Source organism: Cervus canadensis, chromosome X (assembly GCF_019320065.1).
Source record: "Cervus canadensis isolate Bull #8, Minnesota chromosome X, ASM1932006v1, whole genome shotgun sequence".
In the NCBI taxonomy this organism is placed as follows: domain Eukaryota; kingdom Metazoa; phylum Chordata; class Mammalia; order Artiodactyla; family Cervidae; genus Cervus; species Cervus canadensis.
The window spans coordinates 16,732,357-16,739,791 of NC_057419.1; the positions used below are offsets into that span (position 1 = coordinate 16,732,357).

Consider the following 7,435-nt stretch of genomic DNA (forward strand, 5'->3'; position numbering starts at 1 on the left):
GGGCGTAGAAGGGGCACCCCTCACCAGCCTGGCACTTGTGGTACAGACCCCCGGCCGGGCAGCCTGTCTCTGAAGAGGACCCCTGAATTAGTGCCGGGGCCACACTGCCCTTGTGGCCTGCTGTGCCCACCTCCGCTCACCCCAGTGCTCATCCCCTCCAGTGGCCCCCAGAGTCATGCGGGCCACACCCTCCCTGGGCCGGGCCCTAGGTCACGCCCGCTCCTACAGTCTCCTGTGCCCCCCAAATCCACCTGCTTCATCCTCCATTTGCCCACCACTGGACTGTGTGAGGGGGGGCATGTGGCGGATGGGATGGGAGCAGTCAAAAGGCAACCTGCGAGTCAGGGTCAAAGGCCAGGATGGGGATCGGGAGTGAAGTTGGAGTGCCCGGACAGAGCCTGGGCCGGGGTTCACCTCTGCAGACCTGGGTGCAGCAGGTGTGGTTCTGGCGGACAGGCCCTGGGCAGCTGTTCCCCTCCGCTACAGGAGATGCTGTAGTCCTCCCAGGGGCCCCAGGAACCCCACACCCCCAGCCCGGGGCAGGCAGGCACCAACTGGTATTGCAGGATGCCCGCCACGCAGGTGCTGGGGACAAGGGCGGGGCTTCAGAAGACAGGGCCCTGCCTGCTTCCCCGGGGGCCCTCCTGCCCGGCTGCCAGCCCACGCCTCCTGGGCGCTCTTGGGTCACCAGTTGTCACACGGCCCTGTCACCACCTCCCTGGGCTCCAGACCCTCCCAGGAGCTGAGCCCAAACCCTGCAGAGTGGCTCTGGTTCTCAGGGATGCTGAGGGGACAGGAGGGGGTCAGGCACTTCAGACAGCTCAGCCAATTACCAACCCTGCTCAGGGCTCGACCCCACTGTCTCCATCCACGGGAACCAGGGTCCTGGTGGGTGGAGGACACAGAAGCCCCAACGGGCACCAGCCCCAGGACACAGGAGTTGCCCATTCCCATCCCGCATTCCCAGGCTGGCCCCTGTGGGCAGAGTGGAAGGGGCCAGGCGGGAGGGCACTGCTGTGTTTGGGGGGCGGGTTGGAGGAGACATTGACCCATGGCTCCAGGCTGGTACTGGCAGCAGCACTGGGCAGGGGGAACACAAAGGCCATCCTGGGACAGCTGGCCTGGGGGTCACCCACAGCTGGGCTGCTGGCAGCCCATCGAGTCTGGCTGGCACATGACCCCAGGGGGACAGGTCCTCGCAGGAGCGGTGGCAGAGCTGCCCATAGGGGAGAAAACCCTGGCTACCTGCACAGTCTGCAGCAGGAGGGAAGCAGAGTGGGTAGGTTTGGGAGGTGGTCCATCCTGGGGCAGGGGTTCCCAAGAGTTGAGTGACCAGCCCTGCCGCCATGCCCATCACCTGTTAGGACCTTCACTCGCCCAGTTCCATGGGGTGAGTGCCCTAAGGGCTCTCCCTCAAAGGAAGTGGCATGCATGTGTGTATGCAAGGGAGAGGGTCAGATGCAGAGGGTCAAAACTCCTAGCCTTACAAGCCACCACCACCACCCACCATCGCCACAGAAGTCCTCACACATGCACTGAGTAGAATTGCCCTGGCAGGGGGAACTCAGCCTGTGGCCCCCAGGGCAGGGCCGGCCTCCCTCAGAGGTGGGGGCCCAGCTACATGTAGGGGGGCCATCCCTACATGTAGGGATGAGACTGCCCCAGGCACATGTCACAGGGAGACCATGGTCCCCATGGGCTCCAGGATCCATCCACTTGTGGCAGAATACAAAAGCACCTCTTTGCCTTGGGAGGCCTGAGAGGTCCCAGCCCGCTGGGATTGGAGCCACACAGTGGGGCATCTCACCAGGGCACTTGGGGGGGGCTGGCACAGGCCTCCCTCTGATGCTGGGCCCCTGCCTCCCCCGCCTCCCCAGGGCTCGGGGACCTGCCATGCTGTGGCACCAGACAGCTGCAGGCCCTGGAGCAGGTCCTCGTCTGGGCCCAGCAGGGCTGGGAGCATGCTGTCCACTCCAACCATGGGCACCAGGCGCCAGGCACTGTGGGGGTGAATGGTGAGCCCTGGGGTGCAGCCATCCCATCCCCGGTCCCAGCCCTCGCTGCACCCCCAGACTGCTTCTCCTCACCTTGTTCTGAGTGGGGTACATACCTGGGCAAGGCAGGTCTGTGCAGGTGAGCTGGCCCTTGGAGCAGATGCTGGGTGGGGCAAGCAGGCACATAGAGAGGGCAGCTCACTCGCGCTGTGCCCTCCACATATGCCCCTCCCCATCTGCCTCCCCTTCCCCTCTCCTGCACCTCCACTGTCCTCTGAGGTCTCAGTCCCCCTCCCCACTCTCCAGCACCTCCAGACCCTGCTCCCTGACATACCAAATGCACTCTCAAGCATCTTAAAGACTCGGTCCTATGGGGAAGTGACCACAGGTCGTCTGCAGCTGAAGGAGGCCAGACAGCAGGAGGAAGCACCACATCGCCACCCCCTGCCCTCTCAAAGCACACGTCCAGCTCTCTGAAGTCTCCCAGACCCCCAAAGCTGGCTGCCTCAGTTTCCCCACATTCAGACCAGGGGTTTGGGTACCTGCCTCATCTTCTCAGGACTTATGGGAGCCTAGCACGCAACAGCTGAGACTGGGAGAGCTTGGGTGTGTGAGACATGGAGTGGACTAGCCCTGCCCTCACCCGTGGCATCCTGCCTGCACGCCACACTCCCGGCCCTCACCAGTCATTGCAGCTGTCGGGCCTGGCCAGCTGGGCCCCTGGATGGTGCTGCTCCCCGGTCAGCAGGTCCAGGCAGCTGCAGTGATCGGGCTGCATGCAGACGGTGCCCTCGGCACTCAGCACCTGGACTGGGGGGCAGTAACAGCCAGGCTGGCAGCACCAGACGCAGTGCTGGGGGACAAGGAAGGGAGGGCCTGGGTCAGTGGAAAGCGAGGGGTCCAAGGGGACTGCTGCAGGATGAAGTGGGTGCCTGGGAGCCAAGATGAAGTGAAGAAGGAGGCTGTGGGGGCCAGAGCGGGGGAAGTCCGATGCTCCAGTTCATAGCTGTCTTTTCTAAACAGTTTATGTCGAGTCTCCACTGGAGTTTCCCAGGTCTCCTAGGATGGAGGGAGCCAGGGACCAGATAGCTGGCGGGAGCAGTGGGCGTTTGGGAAGGTGCAGGGGTCCCTGGGAGAGGCCGGGACCAGGCACCCTGTCCTGGTCCTCCCGCCTCCGTGTGGAGCCTCCCATCCTCCTTGGACAGGCCCGAGCAGGGCTTCTCAAAGCGCTGTCCCTTCGCCCTAGCTGTTTGCTCCAGCATCTTATGACACGGGACCACTTCCTCGTCACTGCGCAGGCGCCACTCGACCGTGACCCCTCGCCAGAGGCTGGCCTGGATTCCTCTCCATGGTCCTGGACTGGCCCCTGCCCCGGAACAGATGTGCGCCCTCATGCGCGCACAGGGTCAAGGTCTGCACACCAACGCGCCCCACGTGGAGTGTCGGATGATCCACCAAGAGGACTGCCCTTTTCCTGTGTTTTCCTGCCGTTTCTATCATAAAACATGTCAACCGAGAAACATATATGCGGTAAGGAGGACAAGGGCAGCTGGATGAGGCTCACTCCCGCTGCTCTCTAGAACCAGGAGCCAGGCCGGCTGGGTGCTGACCCCTATCCTTCCTCCAACTGCGGACAGCCCCAGGTCAGAGGGGCCACACCCTGCCGTCTGGAAACGTGACTGTCAGGAGCCCAGACTCACCACCAGGTCATCGCAGGATCGAGGGCAAGGAGGACCACAGGCGCTGTACTTGACCCCTTCAATGGCGGTGCAGTTGGTCACTGCGGGGAAGGGCACCGGGTGGGTATACAGCTGTGCGGGTCACTCCCCCAACCCCCCACCTCCCCGCTGGCCTCCCCAGAATGCCCCCTGAAGTTTTCCCACCTCTCTTCCTTGACCCCCACTGCCATCCCTGGCAGGTACCTTGGCACGGTAGAGCCTGGCAGGCTGCCCCCTGCATCCGAGGCCCTTCATAGTAATCCTCCAGTCCCTGGGGTAGGGGCTGGTCACAGTCTCGGGTCTGGCTCCTGAGACTGCCTCCCCCCACAGCTCCGGCTACAGCTGGACCAGGGTCCCCAAGGGCCCCAGCCTCCAGCTCCTGGGGAATAGAAGAGGAAGCAGTGGCGAGGGGTTGGGCTTGGCTGGGGCAAGGCAGTGGGCATGTCAGGGCTCCATGGGACTCACGGTCACAATCCAGCAGGAGGCAGGGCTCCTCCTCTGCCTCGGGACCTGGGCAAAGAGGGGGTGCCGAGGCCAGCATGGGCAGCAGGGCCACGCTGGACAGTGGCCTGCCAGGGGACCCCATGCAGAAGCTGTGTCTGTGGCGCTGGGCTGGGCCACAAGAGGCAGAGCCCTCCCTCCGTGGGGTCCAGGGTGACCGCGTGGGCTGACCTACGGTGTGCAGCAGGGAGAGGCAGAGAGGACAGCGGAGGCTGAAGGGGCCCAGAGGGTGCGGGGTGGGCAGACTGCGGTGCAGAGGACAGGCTGACCTTCCCTGCTCCCGCCCCTCCAGAGGGCTTTCATCCCCAGTGCTACCCCCCACCCCTGCACAGATGCACTCTGGCAGGGAGGGGGCGGGTGGTGAAGTCAGGAGACGCCCCCTTCTCACCCTACTCACAGGTCCAGGAGGTGCAGTTAGTGATGAGCCCAGAGACACAAAAGCTGGTGGAGAAGGAGCAGATGGTGTGGGTGCTCTTAGGCTGAATGTGACCCCACAAATTCATGTGTTGGAGCCCTAACGTGTGAGCATGACTGCAGAATTGTGACCGTGTTTGGAGGGGGGGGGGATCTTTGCAGAGGTGATCAAGTTAAAATGGGGCCATTAGGGTCAGGAAGCAACACCCCCCACTTAAAAATTTTAAGAGTCAACAGAGGGATTAACAGATTTTTATTGCAGGGCATGCAAGGGATTGGGTGATTTACAACTTTAAAAAGGGTAACTTGCCCAAAGCTTTCAGCAAAGCCCACTTACAGGAAAGGTGAGGGAAGGGTGTGTGATTAGCTGTTGCAAACTTCTTCCTGTAGATCCTCTGTTCTTGAGGTAAGGTCAGGGTCAGGTAATGGTGTTCCTGTAAACCTCCATGGAAACAAATTATTCCCTATCCTGAAAGGAAAGGCCCCAAGTTTGACTTTCACCTTCCAAGGTCCTGGTTAGGAGGATGGTGTCCCTGTGCAGGCTGGCTATGCTGTCTGGGTGCATTCATACAGCACCCATTCTTGGTCCTCCCACCAGTGCCCAGTCCCAGCTGAGGAGGCAACTCTCAGTTCTCTGTGCCCTCCTCTTACCGAGATCCCCATACCATACCCGGCCATCTTCAATGAGGGAGACAGGTGCCTAGTATGCAGCTGGCCTTCAGTCTCCTCAGTTTAGCCAAATGGGGCCCTGGGTCCCACAGTGACCCACACAAATTGCCACAACCATTAGGTCATGAACGTGGGGATGGGACACATTGGCTATTGCTTTGAAACCTGTCATGTCAGTGAGTGGCTTACGCAAGGACTCTAAGCCTCTGCAAGACACAGCCTGTCCTGAAACTCTGCTGTTCACTACCCAGCCCAAGGCCAGAGACCTTCACTACACTCTGCTGAGAGGCTGACTGTTGGTGGAGTTGGACTTCAAACTTCACTTGTCTTCTTGTCATAAGGGCCGCCATTCCATGTCCATCCTGCTTCTATTACAGTCTTCCGTGATGAGATTATTTAACCTATGACTAAAAGTTGGTAACCTGGACCATCATGGTCTATTTCCACTAGCTCATAAACCATATTCCACTCTGTTTCTATAACTCAGGTATTTTAACACTGTCATGTGATTATAAAATTTTTGTCTTCTGCTAACTGAAGTATTTTACCTAGCATAATGTCCTCAAGGACATATGTATTGCAAACAGGGGAACTATTTATTTATTCATTGTTATTGTTATTCATTCATATTATTCATTCATTCAAGTGCAGTTGACTTGTCATATTTTTAAACATTTTTTTATTGAACTATAGTCACTTTACAATTTTGTTTGCTGTAAGTCAGTCAAACTGAATCAACTTCATCTGTACATATATCCCTTCATTTTTGGATTTCTTTCCCATTTAGGTCACCACAGATCACTGAGTAGAGTCCCTTGTTCTTTCATGTTTTCTTTCAAAATGTATTTATTCTTCATTTTAACCTGAGGATAAATACTACACAATATTGTGATGATTTCTGCCATATATGAACATTAGTGAGTCATAGGTATCAATGTGTTCCGTCCATCGTCAAGCCCCACCCACATCCCTCCCTACCCTATTCTTCTGGGTTGTTCCAGAGCACTCGCTTTGGATGCCTTGCTTCATGCATATAAAAACCTGAATGATGATTTTCCTGCATGAAATATGTAATATTCTACATTTCACTTAAGAAAATATGGGTGCAGCTTTTTCTATATGAAATAAGAAATCTGTGTTTCATATCTACTTGTACATTTCTTTCATCATATATTGAATCTTGTATGTTTCACATATGGATATATGCACACACTTTTTCCTTCCTGAATATGGAATTCTAGATGTTTCACATATGAAAGTTGAGCCTACATTTTCCTGGTTGAATTGTGAAATTGTATACATCCTATATGAACATCTCAATTAAGTTTTACCGACATGAAGAATGCAATTAAGATATGGAGAAGCAATATGGATTTGGAATTAGTCTATTTCAAAAATGAAATTCTGGCCACCACTGTTTCTTCATGAAATATGGAATTCTCTGTATTTCTCATTTATATCAAGACAATGATTTTCCCCCATGAAATATGGAATTCTTTGTATTTCTCATATATACCTAGACAGTGATTTTCCCCTATGAATTTCTCTATATGTCCTATATCAACATCTAGGCACTAATCCTCCTTCATGGAAGTTGGAATTCTCTATATTTCACATCTGAAGATCAGAATGGATATTTTCCTATTTTCCTAAGAAATAAGGAAATTTCTGTATTTATGTGAGCCACTGGTACTTCAGCTACTGAAACACCTGTGTTCCCTGTTTCCATTTGTGTCCCTATGCCTGGAGATGACAGATGTTGGGCCAGGTGTTCAAGAATGGTTTGGTTAGGAGGTGCCATGTGGGGGCCAGGCAAGGAGCCAAGAGAAGTGGTGTACTCCTTCCCCAGAGATTGGCTGCATTCCTGACATGGCTCTAGCCTAATGCACAAGTTTTGGGATGGACTCTGCAGCAGCTGATCTCCCCACCCCCACGTCCTTCCAGGGTTTGCAGTTTGGATCCAAGGTGAGCACCTCTGTCCCTGAGGTACCCAGGAATGCTGTCTCACCTGGGTGGACTCCTGAGCACACACAGTTGCCCGCTGCCCCAGAGGCAATTTCAGGCTTGAGGAGGGTTGAAGCATCAGGTTCAGGTTCCTTAATTTGGCTGTTACTGGCCCTGCTGTCCCACTGGCTCGTC

At 56.1% G+C, this 7,435-nt stretch overlaps 1 pseudogene; it reads right to left on the bottom strand.

The window, feature by feature from the left end:
- Window positions 1–410: 410 nt before the first annotated feature.
- Window positions 411–5,305, bottom strand: LOC122434739 (annotated as a pseudogene).
- Window positions 5,306–7,435: the final 2,130 nt, after the last annotated feature.